The sequence below is a fragment of the Balaenoptera physalus genome, assembly GCF_965194825.1.
Source record: "Balaenoptera physalus genome assembly, chromosome: 2".
In the NCBI taxonomy this organism is placed as follows: domain Eukaryota; kingdom Metazoa; phylum Chordata; class Mammalia; order Artiodactyla; family Balaenopteridae; genus Balaenoptera; species Balaenoptera physalus.
The window spans coordinates 45195823-45212166 of record NC_138883.1 but is presented as its reverse complement, the minus strand read 5'-3'; the positions used below and the strand labels follow the sequence as shown (position 1 = coordinate 45212166).

General features: G+C 41.7%; 2 long non-coding RNA genes across 2 annotated transcripts in view; one reads left to right on the top strand and one right to left on the bottom strand.

Annotated features, from left to right (window-relative positions):
- Positions 1–16344, top strand: part of LOC309655384 — a 250606-nt gene that overhangs the window by 92821 nt on the left and 141441 nt on the right. The gene's annotated exons all lie outside the window — the stretch shown is intronic.
- The window catches only part of LOC309655418, a 155811-nt gene continuing 147681 nt past the window's right edge, over positions 8215–16344 (bottom strand). Inside the window, exon 2 of the long non-coding RNA XR_014260834.1 lies at positions 8215–8329. This is a non-coding gene — a long non-coding RNA (uncharacterized lncRNA). The remainder of the gene's footprint in view (positions 8330–16344) is intronic.

The following is a 16344-nucleotide window of genomic DNA, read 5'->3' as shown; positions in this document are numbered from 1 at the left end:
CGCATTTACCCCTGCCACCGCACTTCCTGTCCCTCTTACTCTGTGCTTTGTTTTCATTTTCTGTGTTCCTCACCCTCTTCTAACATACTATACACTTTATTTCTCATGTTTAATATGTGTCTCCCCTTCTGGGATGTAAGCTCTTTTGCCTCAGAGATCTTTGTCTGTTTTGTTCACTGATATATCCAAAGCAACTAGAATGGTGTCTGGACCGTAATAGGCACTGAATAAATGTTTGTTGAATGAACTGAACGAATGCATCATCCTGTCTCTAAACAAATTGGTGGAAGGTATAGAATGGCAACAAAGCCCTGGTCCATGGGTCTCTGCCCCTTTCTGAAGGAGGCGCCCCTAGGAATTCCACGGAGGATGCAGCTGGAGGCCTCAGATCTGGAAGGGGTTGCCTGAAATGAAAGATGACGGGAGAGACAGATTATTGGCTCTGCCCTGTGGCCATCACCAAGAGGACGTTGTGAGCCAGACTAAGTGTCTCGTCACCTATCTGCCTTCGTCACCTATCTGTAGGCCAAGAAGGCAGCAAGGATCACCAACATTCCCGACTCTCGCTCCGATCAGCTGGCCTGTGTGCTGCACATCCACCGGCTGTGCGAGTTCTCTGAGGGTCGCCTGTCCCCTCCGGCCCTGGCCTCCTCCCCAACTCCATCTCAGGACTGTCGTTGCCTCTGTGTGAGCCAGTGCATGGTTACCACCTTCGTGTGTTTACCGGAGACTGTGCAGCAAAGACATGAACACAGGACAGCCTCACCAACTGGAGGAAGAAGCTGCCGGAGGAAGCCGACTCCACGGCCAGCCGCCAGCCTCGCGCCCTCCTGCCCACCTGGCTCAGTAGGACAGACCTCCTCTGGGCAGTGCTGCTGCTACAGTACTTCTACACGATGCTTCAGCCCGAGGACAGACCACCAACAGATGGGTTTCTCTCTCCTCTTTTTGGAGAAAAGAAACAGGGCAGTGGGATTCTTTTGTTTGTTTTGTTTGTTTGTTTGAGCGGAAAGTATAGAATGGCAACTCCAGTCTTCTAATCTGCAAAATAATGATAGAGTATTGGTTTTATTTCATGGGATTTTCACTAGGCTCAAAGGAGATATTACCCAGGAAAGTTGTACTTTAGAAGTACAAAGCACTTTGTCAAAGAAAAAGGCATTTGTATTGAGTGTAGTAAGTTCCTTATTTAAAAAATAGCCACATTTTCTGAACTCGAATTCATTTTTCCTTCCAGGAATTACCTTCAGAAGGAAGGAAGGGAGGGAGGGAGGAGGGAATGAAGGAAGTAAACAATGATGTAGAAAGAAAAGGAAAAAGATAATAACAAGAAACAGAACAGGCTGCCCCAAATTGAGTCTGCCCTTGTTAGCGTACCACATTAATGCATTTCCGTTATTAAAATGAGGGTTAAAAATGCCCCTCAGGCTTGGCTAATGTCAAGGTTATGTCATAAAAAAGCCACTGTTCTCTAGGAATAAAATGCCACTCTTTTATTTTTATTTATTTATTTATTTATTTTTGGCTGAGGTGGGTCTTTGTTGCTGTGCGTGGGCTTTCTCTAGTTGCCGCGAGCAGGGGCTACTCTTCCTTGCAGTGAGTGGGCTTCTCATTGAGGTGGCTTCTCTTGCTGTGGAACACAGGCTCTAGGCGTGCGGGCTTCAGTAGTTGCGGCACACGGGCTTAGTTGCTCTGCAGCATGTGGGATCTTCCTGGACCAGGGGATCGAACCCGTGTCCTCTACATTGGCAGGCGGATTCTTAACAACTGCACCACCAGGGAAGTCCCAATGCTACTCTTTTAAAGACAAAGGATTCTTACAGCACTAGAAAAAATCAGCTACTAACACCTGGAGAATGAGATTCACTTTACATGGGAGGAAACAATTGACTTCCAAAGAGATGCTCCTGTGATCGAAGATGAAACCTAGTGATTGTAGAGTTTTATGTGTTCGTGAAATACCTGTAGCACAAAATGCCCAGTTGTAGTGTGGTTTTATACAGAAAACTATAAGTTGCTAAGAAGAATCAACATCCATCCGTCCACCCACCCATCCATCCATCCACCCGTCCACCCATCCATAATGGTTAAGAGCAGGAACTCTGACTCAGACTTCCAGGTGTGAATTTCACCTCCACTACTTAATAGCTGCATGATCTTGAGCATGTCCCTTAATCTCTTCATGAAATTTCCTTGTCTATAAAATTGGAATAATATTAGTACCTACCTCATAGCATTGGTCTGAGGATTAAATGAGTTAATATACAAAAATAGAGCCTGGCAGGTAATATACATTATATGTGGTAGCTATTATTCATTTAACCAATATTTATAGAACCCTATTACGTTCTGGGCACGCTTTTCCCTTCCATTAAATATTCATCTATAAGAACAGTTTTCATGGTTGCAGAGTATTTATGAAATATATATGGATATACAGTAGTCTCCCTTTAATCCATGGGTAATACGTTCCAAGACCCCCAGTGGATGCCTGAAACCATGGACAGTACCAAACCCTATATATATTGTACTATGTTTTTTCCTCTACATACATACCTATGATAAAGTTTAATTTATAAATTAGGTAAAGTAAGAGATTAACAATAATAATAAGATAGAACAATATATTGTAACAATATACTGTAGTAAAAGTTATGTGAGTGTGGTCTCTCTTTCTCATCTCAAAATATCTTAATTTACAAATTTAATGCCTTTTCCAAATTTAATGCCATTTCTGGGTAACCAGAATTCTTACCAATCCCTGACAGATAAGTGTGAGTTAGTTTATCAGATAAATGTGGAAAATGATTTAGACAAATTCCAAGATTCCTATGTCAGATACCTCTTAAGCATTGCTTTAGATCCTCTTAGCCTCACCTGTGTCTTATTTTGGCCACTGCTGTGGGGACCAACTCAGGGAGAGCTCAGACCAGTTTCATGCAGGTGCAGCAAGCCATGCCTCACCTCAGGCCCACCTTCTGCATCTCTCAGCACCCACCCCAGAGCTTTGTTACTGATGCCTTAGCTTGGGATTCCTCACATATCTGCGAGGTTCATAGGCTGTGCCATCCAGAACAGTTCATGCCGCCCTCTCCCCCCTTCAGGTGGCAAACTCCATAATACAACCTTCACCCCTCCCCCATCCATCTCCCTGGGATCAGACTTCCCAATGAAGTGTTCTATTTTAAGCTTTTGTCTCAGGCTCTTCTTTGTGGGGAACCTGGGTTGGGAAATACTTTTCAGTACAAAATTTAAATTTTCTGACTGCTTTCCCCCATGATTGCTTAGAGAAAAAAAAGGCAGAAGTCAAGAGTTCTTAAGTTGTGATAGGTGGATAAGACTTCAGGAGGTCTGAAAACTCTAAAATTGAATGCAAAATTGTGTGGGTGCATTTTTTTTCTGAGAGAGTTCATTGCATTCATCAGATTATCAAAGTAAACAATCAATAACATAGATAGAAGAGGGAGAAGGAAGGAAAGGAGAAGTTTGTGTTCTAAGGCAGTGTTTGAGAGAGTAGATAGAGATGGGACACCATGGTGTAGACTTCTGGGTAGCTGGGGGTGATGGCACGAGGGAGAAGAAAAGGGTGAAAAAAAAGGAAATAGGAGTAGGTGGTGTTAAAAAATAAAAATTCAATTGAGTAAATTTTAGAGATCTAATTGGCTTTATGAATGAGATCTAATTGGCTTTATGAATGATTCATGAACGGGCAGCATCCCATCTGGCAAGTAGTAAGTAGCTCCAAGGAGTTGTACAAGATGGAAGCCTTTTATAGGCAGAAGAGGCAAAAGAGTGAACTGTTTTAGGCTTAGGTAACCTACCTATGGGGGATGGAAGGGAGCTATGTGGCAGATTACCTCATTGATGCTGACCAGAAAATTCCAGACTGACCGGGGCAGACTACATTCCTGCGGGTGGTTGTAACTGCAGTTAGGTTAGATATTAAGTCTTGGTTTATTGATGTGGGGCTTAGCACAAGTGACTCTTATTTTGGGCCTGTCCTTTAACAATGGAAAACACATTTCTCTGATTTTACAGCTGGACCTAGGTCGGAAGCTGCCTCTGGCATTCAGTCCAGGTATTCACTCACTATTCAGATAGCCGCTACTGAACATCTGCATCAGAACCCTCCCATCTCTGCACTTGGAGCCTCAGTGTCCTGATGTGTCAAAAAAGGGGGTTGGCATTAGAAATTTCTGAAGAACTTCCAGCAAGAAAATACTTGGCATCCTCTGATTCATGTCCCCGAGGTTTGATTTCTAGTGGCTTTTACCTTAGGAAAACCTAGCCTTTTCTGGTTCTGCCAAAATTAGAGGAACCCCAGCCCAGTCCTCAGCTAGGGGCTCTATCCAGCCCTCATCAACAGAAGTGTCACACTAGAATAAAAATTATGTTAATTGAATTTTGAGAGTTTGTGCCTTTGGAGCAGGTGGCCAGAGAGTCAATCTAATTTACATGCTGATAAGAGTTGAAAAATGATACCTTTTAATGAACAAAATGCCTGCAACTGATCTGGCTTGATATTAGCATAAAAGGGTTCATTACATTGGCATACAGTTAGAAGGCTGGGTAAATTCCATTGAAACAGAGGTCTTTCTCCATTTTTGGTTTGTTATACAGCTTATAGGTATTATGACAGGCTTGAAAGCAAAAACCATAATCTGGTTAAAGACCCATGTTTGACCCTGTCCTATTGGCTGGTTTATGTTCTTTTGATTGGTGAGAGCCCTGAAGAGTGAGAAGGGAAATCTCCAATGTCTGTGAAGCGACAGCTGACAATGGCCTTGGCTGGAAGATCTCGGTTTGGAGAGGTGTAAGTTTTCCCCATTTCTCCCCCTTGAAACGTGGGGGCTCAACAGCTCTAGGCCGGACAGACTTCTATAAACTTCACAGGACTAGGTAGAAACTAAAATTTCTTTTCATAATGCCACCCAGCTGCTTTGATTGACTTCTGCCACCACCAGAATGTTCATAGCAGCACTCTTCACACTAGCCCACAGTGGAAACCCCCAAATGTCCATCAGTGAATGAATGGGTAAACAAATTAGGGTATATACATACAATGGAATATTACTCAGTCATGAACAGGAATGAAGTACTGATGCTTGCTACAACATGGATGAATCTTGAAAACATTAAGCTAAGTGAAAGAAGCCAGACACAAAAGGACAAATATTTCATGATTCCATTTACACAAAATACCTAGAATAGGTAAAGCCATAGAGACAAAAATCAGATTCATGGTTGCTAGGAATTGGAGAGAGCACGGGAATGGGGAGTGATTGCTTAATGGGTATGGAGTTTCCTATTGGGATGATGAAGAGCTTTTGGAACTTGATATAGGTGGTACATGCACAGGACTGTGCATGTACACTAAATGCCAGTGTATTGTAAACTTTAAGAGGTTAATTTTATGTTATGTGAATTTCACCTCAATAAAAAAGAAAACCACATTGCTCTGAATGCAATGTGGAGGCTGCTAGAAGGACAGGTTTTAAGGCTATTGCAATAGTCCAGGTGAGAAATTATGATAGCTTGGATGAAGGAGGCGGCTATGAAGGTGGAAAGGCATGTATGGATCCAGGGGGTATTTAGAGATAACTGTAAAAGACTAATGACCAACCCTCACATCACAGGATCCCTAGCGTGGTGTCAAAATAAAAGGGAAATGGCAGGAATTCTTCCCTGGGATGTTCCACTTGAATTTTTTGTTTTACGTACCTAGAATTCCTTGATTATGTATCAATAGGTGCATGTAGAATAGAACATATTCTATTGGCATCCATTATGCTGCTGTGCCATTGTGGAGAATTTTCGGCTTTGTGCGGGAGAGGATATTTTGGAGCTTCTGTACTGGTCACTTTTCTCTCGTCTTATTGTGACTGAGAAGCCTCTCTGGAAGTGAGGAGCAGAGATATCAGAGAACCACCTAGCCCTGGGTATCACACACACACATCACACACCACCTAGGAGGCTAAGAGCATATGCTTTGATGTGCAATTGGCACAGATGACTCAATAAGCTTGTTGAAACCAGACAGAAAAATCTATGACATGTTTTCCTGAGCATTCTCAAGAAAATGCAAGTAAAAGAGAAATCGTTAAACTGGCCTATGTAATTAGACCAGGTGAATTCCCTGCTTCCCTCATCCCCATATTGAGCCTCTCCAAGATTAGCTTTTGGGGTATTTATTTATCTGTTTTCCACAATAGGAGACCCTTGTCTTGAGTATTTCTGTTTTTATTGTAAGAAGAGTCAGGTTAATGAGGCATTGACTGGTAGTGGGGCAGTCTAGTAGGGCCCATTAATCTGAATGTGTAGCATCTGAAATTGTTGTTCAAAAGTCCTCTCCCCCCCATTGTATCGTCTTTCTCTATGATAAATATTATCATTTAAAAAAAAATTTCCAAAGCAGAGAAGGCCCCAGTGAGTGTTTTTATCACGAGTTAATCTCCTTCCTGGAGACTGAAGGCCCTCTGGGAAGGCCTTGCTGCTAAAACCATCCTGAGTGTACAATTACCTTATGATAAGCACAGTCTCCATCATTATTGCTTAATAGCTTAATTATATTACTTAGGATGAAGGCTGTCCCAGGCCTAGTCAAAGACAGCTCAGACAGTAAGCTCTAGTCTGAAGTTTCCTGGTGGAAGAGCTGGTTGCCTGGAGCCGGACGACAGTCCTGGGATGGCATGATGAATGGTCATGTATTTCAAGCCCCCAGGGCCTGCTCTGCCTGTAAAGCACTTAGCTCTTGGCCTGAGGGTTGGTACTTCTAAGGGCACTGGCCCCTGCCTCAGGTGGACTGAAGTCTGAGCAAGTGGGAGGACTGAGTTCAGACCTAACATATTTAAAAAGTGGTGTGGAGGGACCTTCAAGATGGCGGAGGAGTAAGATGTGGAGATCACCTTCCTCCCCACAAATATATCAAAAATACATCTACACATGGAACAACTCCTACAGAACACCTACTGAACTCTGGCAGGAGACCTCAGACTTCCCAAAAGGCAAGAAACTCCCCATGCACCTGGGTAGGGCAAAAGAAAAAAGAAAAAACAGAGACAAAAGAATAGGGACGGGACCTGCACCTCTGGGAGGGAGCTGTGAAGGAGGAAAAGTTTCCACACACTAGGAAGCCCCTTCACTGGCAGAGACGGGGGTGGGGGGAAGCTTTGGAGCCACGGAGGAGAGCGCAGCAACAGGGGTGCAGAGGGCAAAGTGGAGAGATTCCCACACAGAGGATCGGTGCCGACCAGCACTCACCAGCCTGAGAGGCTTGTCTGCTCACCCTCCAGGGCGGGTGGGGTCTGGGAGCTGAGGCTCGGGATTTGGAGGTCAGATCCCAGGGAGAGGACTGGGGTTGGCTGCGTGAACACAGCCTGAAGGGGGCTAGTGCGCCACAGCTAGCCGGGAGGGAGTCTGGGAAAAATCTGGACCTGCCTAAGAGGCAAGAGACCATTGTTTCGGGGTGCGTGAGGAGAGGGGATTCAGAGCACCACCTAAACGAGCTCCAGAGATGGGCGCGAGTCGTGGCTATCAGTGTGGACAACAGAGATGGGCATGAAACGCTAAGGCTGCTGCTGCAGCCACCAAGAAGCCTGTGTGCAACATAGGTCACTGTGCACACCTCTGCTCCCAGGAGCCTGTGCAGCCCACCACTGCCAGGGTCCCATGGTCCAGGGACAACTTCCCCGGGAGAAAGCGTGGCATGCCTCAGGCTGCTGCAACGTCACAATGGCCTCTGCTGCCGCAGGCTCGCCCCACATACTGTACCCCACCCTCCCCCCTGGCCTGATTGAGCCAGAGCCCCCGAATCAGCTGCTTCTTTAACCCCATCCTGTCTGAGCGAAGAACAGACGCCCTCAGGTGACATACACGCAGAGGCAGGGCCAAATCCAAAGCTGAACCCCGGGAGCTGTGCGAACAAAGAAGAGAAAGGGAAATCTCTCCCAGCAGCCTCAGGAGCAGTGGATTAAATCTCCACAATCAACTTGATGTACACTGCATCTCTGGAATACCAGAATAGACAACGAATCATCCCAAAATTGAGGTGGTGGACTTTTGGAGCAACTGTAGACTTGGGGTTTGCTTTCTGCATCTAATTTGTTTCTGGTTTTATGTTTATCTTAGTTTAGTATTTAGAGCTTATTATCATTGATAGATTTGTTTATTGATTTGGTTGCTCTCTTCCTTTTTATATATATATATATTTTTTCCTTTTTCTCTTTGTGAGTGTGTATGTGTATGCTTCTTTGTGTGATTTTGTCTGTATAGCTTTGGTATTACCGTTTGTCCTAGGGTTCTGTCTGTCTGCTTTTTTTTTTTTTCTTTTCTTTTACTTTTTAGCACTTACTGTCATTGTTGGATTTGTGTTTTGGTTTGGTTGCTCTCTTCTTTCTTTCTTTCTTTTTCTCAAAATTACGTTTTTATTTTTTAATAATTTTTTCTAATTTTTATTTTAATTACATTATTTAAAGTTATTTAAATAACTTTATATTATTTTATTATTTTTTCTTTCTTTCTTCCTTCCTTCCTTATTTTCTTCCTCCCTTTCTCCCTCCTTCTCTCTCTCTCTTCCTTTCTTTTTCTCCCTTTTCCTCTGAGCCGTGTGGCTGACAGGGTCTTCATGCTCCAGCCGGGTGTCAGATCTGAGGCTCTGAGGTGGGAGAGCCAAGTTTAGGATATTGGTCCACCAGAGACCTCCTGGCCCCATGTAATATCAAACAGTGAAAGCTCTCCCAGAGATCTCCATCTCAACACTAAGACCAGCTCCACTCAACGACCAGCAAGCTACAGTGCTGGACACCCTATGCCAAACAACTAGCAAGACAGGAACACAACCCCACCCATTAGCAGAGAGGCTGCCTAAAGTCATAATAAGTTCACAGACACCCCAAAACACACCACCAGACGTGGTCCTGCCCACCAGAAAGACAGGATCCAGCCCCATCCACCAGAACACAGGCACCAGTCGCCTCCACCAGAAAACCTACACAACCCACTGAACCAACCTTACCCACTGGGGGCAGACACCAGAAACAACGGGAACTACAAACCTGCAGCCTGTGAAAAGGAGACCCCAAACACAGTAAGTTAAGTGAAATGAGGAGACAGAGAAATACACAGCAGATGAAGGAGAAAGGTAAAAACCCACCAGACCAAACAAATGAAGAGGAAATAGGCAGTCTACCTGAAAAAGAATTCTCAGTAATGATAGTAAAGATGATCCAAAATCTTGGAAATAGAATGGAGAAAATACAAGAAACGTTTAACAAGGACCTAGAAGAACTAAAGAGCAAACAAACAATGATGAACAACACAATAAATGAAATTAAAAATTCTCTAGAAGGAATCAATAGCAGAATAACTGAGGCAGAAAAACGGGTAAGTGACCTGGAAGATAAAATAGTGGAAATAACTACCACAGAGCAGAATAAAGAAAAAAGAATGAAAAGAATTGAGGACAGTCTCAGAGACCTCTGGGACAATATTAAACGGACCAACATTCGAATTAAAGGGGTCCCAGAAGAAGAAAAAAAGAAAGGGACTGAGAAAATATTTGAAGAGATTATAGTTGAAACCTTCCCTAATATGGGAAAGGAAATAGTCAAGTCCAGGAAACACAGAGAGTCCCATACAGGATAAATCCAAGGAGAAACATGCCAAGACACATATTAATGAAACTATCAAAAATTAAATACAAAGAAAAAAATATTAAAAACAGCAAGGGAAAAGCAACAAATGACATACAAGGGAATCCTCATAAGGTTAACAGCTGATTTCTCAGCAGAAGCTCAGCGAGCCAGAAGGGAGTGGCAGGACATATTTAAAGTGATGAAAGGGAGAAACCTACAACCAAGATTACTCTACCCAGCAGGGAGCTCATTCGTATTCGACGGAGAAATTAAAACCTTTATGGACAAGCAAAAGCTAAGCGAATTCAGCACCACCAAACCAGCTTTACGACAAATGCTAAAGGAACTTCTCTAGGCAGGAAACACAAAAGAAGGAAAAGACCTACAATAACAAACACAAAACAATTAAGAAAATGGTAATAGGAACATACATATTGATAACTACCTTAAATGTAAATGGATTAAATGTTCCAACCAAAAGACATAGACTGGCTGAATGGATACAAGAATAAGACCCATATATATGCTGCCTACAGGAGACCCACTTCAGACCTCCGGACACATATAGACTAAAAGTGAGGGGATGGAAAAAGGTATTCCATGCAAATGGAAATCAAAAGAGAGCTGGAGTAACAATTCTCATATGAGACAAAATAGACTTTAAAATAGACTATTACAAGAGACAAAGAAGAACACTCCATAATGATCAAGGGATCAATCCAAGAAGAAGATATAACAATTGTAAATATTTATGCACCCAACATAGGAGCACCTCAATACATAATGCAAATGGTAACAGCCAAGAATGGGGAAATCGACAGTAACACAATCATAGTAGGGGACTTTAACACCCCACTTTCACCAATGGACAGATCATCCAAAATGAAAATAAATAAGGAAACACAAGCTTTAAATGACACATTAAAGAAGATGGACTTAATTGATATTTATAGGACATTCCATCCAAAAACAGCAGATTACACTTTCTTCTCAAGTGCCCATGAAACATTCTCCAGGATAGATCATATCTTGGGTCACAAATCAAGCCTTGGTAAATTTAAGAAAATTGAAATTGTATCAACTATCTTTTCCGACCACAACACTATGAGACTAGATATCAATTACAGGGAAAAAAACTGTAAAAAATACAAACACATGGAGGCTAAAGAGTACGCTACTAAATAACCAGGTGATCACTGAAGCATTCAAAGAGGAAATCAAAAAATACCTAGAAACAAATGACAATGAAAACACAATGACCTGAAACCTATGGGATGCAGCAAAAGCAGTTCTAAGAGGGAAGCTTATAGCAATACAATCCTACCTCAAGAAACAAGAAACATCTCAAATAAACAACCTAACTTTGCACCTAAAGCAATTAGAGAAAAAAGAACAAAAAAACTCCAAAGTTAGCAAAAGGAAAGAAATCATAAAGATCAGATCAGAAATAAATGAAAAAGAAATGAAGGAAACAATAGCAACGATCATAAAACTAAAAGCTGGTTCTGTGAGAAGATAAACAAAATTGATAAACCGTTAGCCAGACTCATCAAGAAAAAAAGGGAGAAGACTCATATCAGCAGAATTAGAAATGAAAAAGGAGAAGTAACAACTGACACTCCAGAAATACAAAGAAGCATGAGAGATAACTACAAGGAACTATATGTCAATAAAATAGACAACCTGGAAGAAATTGACAAATTCTTAGAAAAGCACAACCTTCCGAGACTGAACCAGGAAGAGACAGAAAATATAAACAGACCAACCACAAGCACTGAAATTGAGACTGTGTTTAAAAATCTTCCAACAGACAGAATCTAACAGCACATTAAAAGGCTCGTACACCATGATCAAGTAGGGTTTACCCCAGGAATGCAAGGATTCTTCGGTATATGCAAATCAGTCAATGTGATAAACCATATTAACAAATTGAAGGAGAAAAACCATATGATCTTCTCAGTAGATGCAGAAAAAACTTCTGACAAAATTCAACATACATTTAGGCATAGAGGGAACTTACCTCAACATAATAAAGGCCATATATGACAAACCCACAGCCAACATCTTTTTCAGTGGTGAAAAACTGAAACCATTTCTACTAAGATCAGGAAAAAGACAAGGTTGACCACTCTCACCACTGTTATTCAACATAGTTTTGGAAGTTTTAGCCATAGCAATCAGAGAAGAAAAAGAAATAAAAAGAATCCAAATCGGAAAAGAAGTAAAGTTGTCAGTGTCTGCAGATGACATGATACTATACATGGAGAATCCTAAAGATGCCACCAGAAAACTACTAGAGCTAATCAATGAATTTGGTAATGTAGCAGGATATAAAATTAATGCACAGAAATCTCTTGCATTCCTATACACTAATGATGAAAAATCTGAAACAGAAATTAAGGAAACACTCCCATTTTCCATTGCAACAAAATGAATAAATTCCCTGGGAATAAACCTACCTAAGGAGGCAAAAGACCTGTATGCAGAAAACTATAAGACACTGATGAAAGAAATTAAAGATGACACAAACAGAATGAGAAATATACCATGTTCTTGGATTGGAAGAAGCAACATTGTGAAAATGACTATATTACCCAAAGCAATCTACAGATTCAATGCAATCCCTATCAAACTATCAATGGCATTTTTCACAGAACTAGAACAAATTTTACAATTTGTATGGAAACACAAAAGACCCTGAATAGCCAAAGCAATCTTGAGAAAGAAAAACAGAGCTGGAGGAATGAGGCTCCCTGACTTCAGACTATACTACAAAGCTACAGTAATCAAGACAGTATGGTACTGGCACAAAAACAGAAATATAGATCAATGGAACAGGATAGAAAGCCCAGAGGTAAACCCATGCACATATGGTCACCTTATCTTTGATAAAGGAGGCAAGAATATACAATGGAGAAAAGACAGCCTCTTCAATAAGTGGTGCTGAGAAAACTGGACAGCTACATGTAAAAGAATGAAATTAGAACACTCTTTAACACCATACATAAAAATAAACTCAAAATGGATTAAAGACCTAAATGTAAGGCCAGACACTATAAAACTCTTAAGAGGAAAACATAGGCAGAACACTCTATGACATAAATCACAGGAAGATCCTTTTTGACCCACCTCCTAGAGCAATGGAAATAAAAACAAAAATAAACAAATGAGACCTAATGAAACTTAAAAGGTGTTGCACAGCAAAGGAAACAAGAGGAAAAGACAACTCTCAGAATCTGAGAAAATATTTGCAAATGAAGCAACTGACAAAGGATTAATTTCCAAAATACACAAGCAGCTCATGCAGCTCAATATCAAAAAAAACAACCACCCAATCCAAAAATGGGTAGAAGACCTGAATAGACATTTCTCCAAAGAAGATATACAGATTGCCAAGAAACACATGAAAGGATGCTCAACATCACTAATCATTAGAGAAATGTAGATCAAAACTACAATGAGGTTTCACCTCACACAGGACAGAATAGCCATCATTAAAAAATCTACAAACAGTAAATGCTGGAGAGGGTGTGGAGAAAAGGGAACCCTCTTGCAGTATTGGTGGGAATGTAAATTGATACAGCCACTATGCAGAAGAGTATGGAGATTCCTCAAAAAACTAAAAATAGAACTACTATACAACCCAGCCATCCCACTACTGGGCATATTTCCTGAGAAAACCATAATTCAGAAAGAGTCATGTACCACAATGTTTACTGCAGCTCTATTTACAATAGCCAGGACATGGAAGCAACCTAAGTGTCCACTGACAGATGAATGGATAAAGAAGATGTGGCACATTTATACCATGGGATATTACTCAGCCATAAAAAGAAACGAAACTGAGTTATTTGTAGTGAGGTGGATGGGCCTAGAGACTGTCATACAGAGTGAAGTAAGTCAGAAAGAGAGAAACAAATACTGTATGCTAACACGTATATATGGAATCTAAAAAAAAAAAAAAATGGTTCTGAAGAACCTAGGGGTAGGACAAGAATAAAGATGCAGACATAGAGAATGGACTTGAGGACACCTGGGTCGGGAAGGGTAAGCTGGGACGAAGTGAGAGAGTGGCATGGACAGATATACACTACCAAATGTAAAATAGCTAGTGGGAAGCAGCCACATAGCACAGGGAGATCAGCTCGGTTTTTTGTGTGCACCTAGAGGCGTGGGATAGGGATTGCGGGAGGGAGATGAAAGAGGGAGGAGATATGAGGATATATGTATATGTATAGCTGATTCACTTTGCTATAGATTAGAAACTAACACACCATTGTAAAGCAATTATACTCCAATAAAGATGTTAAAAAAATAAAATAAAATCCTTCCTTTTGTGTGGAAGGAGAATCTGAATATTTGTGAACATATAAATGATTATCATAATTATATAGTCCTTATTGGTCTGCTAGTATTTCCAGTATGTTGATCTTACTTTAGCAGATTATAAGAATTTTGAAGGCAGAAGTCTGTGTCCTTCTTATTTTGAAAAACCATAGTGTCCAGCAGAGGGCACAAAACCAGGCATATTATACATTTTTGTTTGACTTGAGATTTTGTAAAATCCTGATTAATTAAACCCAGTTTATTTTTCCTTCAGATTCTGGCTTTAATGTGTGGATTAAAAGCTTTAGAGAAATCGAAGGCTCTGGCTCGGTTTGTGTTTCTTGCTGGCAGAGCCTAGTGAGGGAGTTCCAGGCAGGAACCTGAACACACAGAGGCTTTTTCTAATTCTCAGACCTGTCTGACTGTCCCCAGTGATTGTCATTAATGTACCACCTCTCCCAGATACAATCATTTGTTTAGCTTATAACAAACCAGGCAAGATGACAGACAACTCACATTTAACAAGTTTCAGGAGTGTACATACCAGATGACCATTGAGATTCCTTCTGAGATTCTTCAGAGTTTTTCTCAAGGAAGGTGTTGATGAGATATAACCTGTACCTGTAAGCTTGCTGAAAGACTCTGGAGCCCCACGGCCAAAGTCGGGTACTCAGCTTCATGATGCGTCGGTGTCTCAGGCTTTTGAGTCCTATCTGTCCTTAGACCCATCCACCTAGGCCTGTTCACAGTCACCTGATTCCTGAGGTCCTGCTTTACCTCTTGTCTATGATGCCTCCCCAAACTGTGCATGCTTCAGACAGACGAACCATTTGGTGCTCTTTCAAGCTGACTCTTTACGTTTTTGTTTGACATTTAATGAGGTTGCACAGGGGAGAATGGAGAAGCAGGATGATGTTAGCACTCACATTGTCCTTTGTTGCCCTAAAAAATTCAGCTCTGGCTCTATATCAGTTACTTATTGCCAACATAGTACCATGTAACAAAACACCCCCAAATAGTGGCCCAAAACAATAGCCATTTATTATTTCCCACGCATCTTGGGTTAGCTGGGCCCATTCATGCATCTGTTCAGCTGGTGAGTCAGATGAAGACTGCCTGGGCTGGGGTGGCCACAGCTGGGCATGCTGAGGTCTCCTCCATGGGTCTGTCACATGCACATGTCCCACATATGCCCCTGGCATACTAGCTCGGGCATGGTCTCAGGCTGCCCTGCACATATACTCATGACAATCACAGAGGAACAAGAGAGAAAGCAGAAGTACTCAAACACTTTGTAATACCTCTGTTAAGTGTCAGGTTTGTTATGGGCTCACTGGCTAAAGAAAGTCACATGGTCAAGCCCAGAGTTACAGTGGACAGGGCCTACAAAGTTACAGGACAAAGAGATGAGTATAGGGAGGACATTCATTGGAGCTGTTAATGCAGCCGGTCTCACAGGCCCCAAACATGCATATTGCGCACTGCAAAACCAAAGCACTACAATGATCAGGGTCTACCATCTCAGAAGCTGGTTTATCGTGGAAAGAAATTTATACGCTGTTGCTGCACATTCAGGAAACAACTGGGATTTCACTGTGGGTGATTGGGAGCCAGCTGGGATTGGTAGGACCCAGGGCAGGGACTGAGACCACTGGACACTTATTTCATTTATGTTTGAGACCTGGCTCCTCGGAATTAATGGAGTACTCTTGTTAAGTGATGTGGAATTGGTCATTATCATTATCATAGTCATGCATTTGCAGATAGATGGCAAAACTGATGTCTTTCCTCTTGCTAGGACTTGAATTTACAAGGGAAGGGCAGGAAGTGCAAAGTTTTCCATATTATGGCTTTATTGCCCGAGGAGGTGGCGTCAGTTTTGGAGAGCCAAATAATGTCCTCAGTCAGAATTCAAGAGCCACTAAAATGATGTAATGCAAACAGTTCTTTATCAAAGGCCACAGAAACCAATTTATATGCTGGGCCTTTCTGACCCTCTCTACCTTTCTAACCACAGGAGATAAGTGATAAATATTATTAAAATATTACACAGTTCCAGAGGGAGCCCAGAACCTCTGCAACACTGCATCTATGTCATGTTACAAAACTTCTCTTTAATTTGGCAGGAAGTTTTTTAAAAATAGTTTTGGAGTCTGCAGAGAAATGCCTTGAGTTCCTTATTTCATCTGGACTGGGACCGGCCTGACAGCTAGGCGTGCCACATTAACTGCATCTCACATGTATTGCCAGGGGCAAGCAGGCTGTTGCTTAACAAGGATGCATAATAGCTAATTGCATTTTAGGCCATTGGTTTGTCACTGTGACAGTGCCAAGTAACGGTTTCAAAAGCAAAGCAATGAGGCCAAATCTGATTCACTTATGAGGC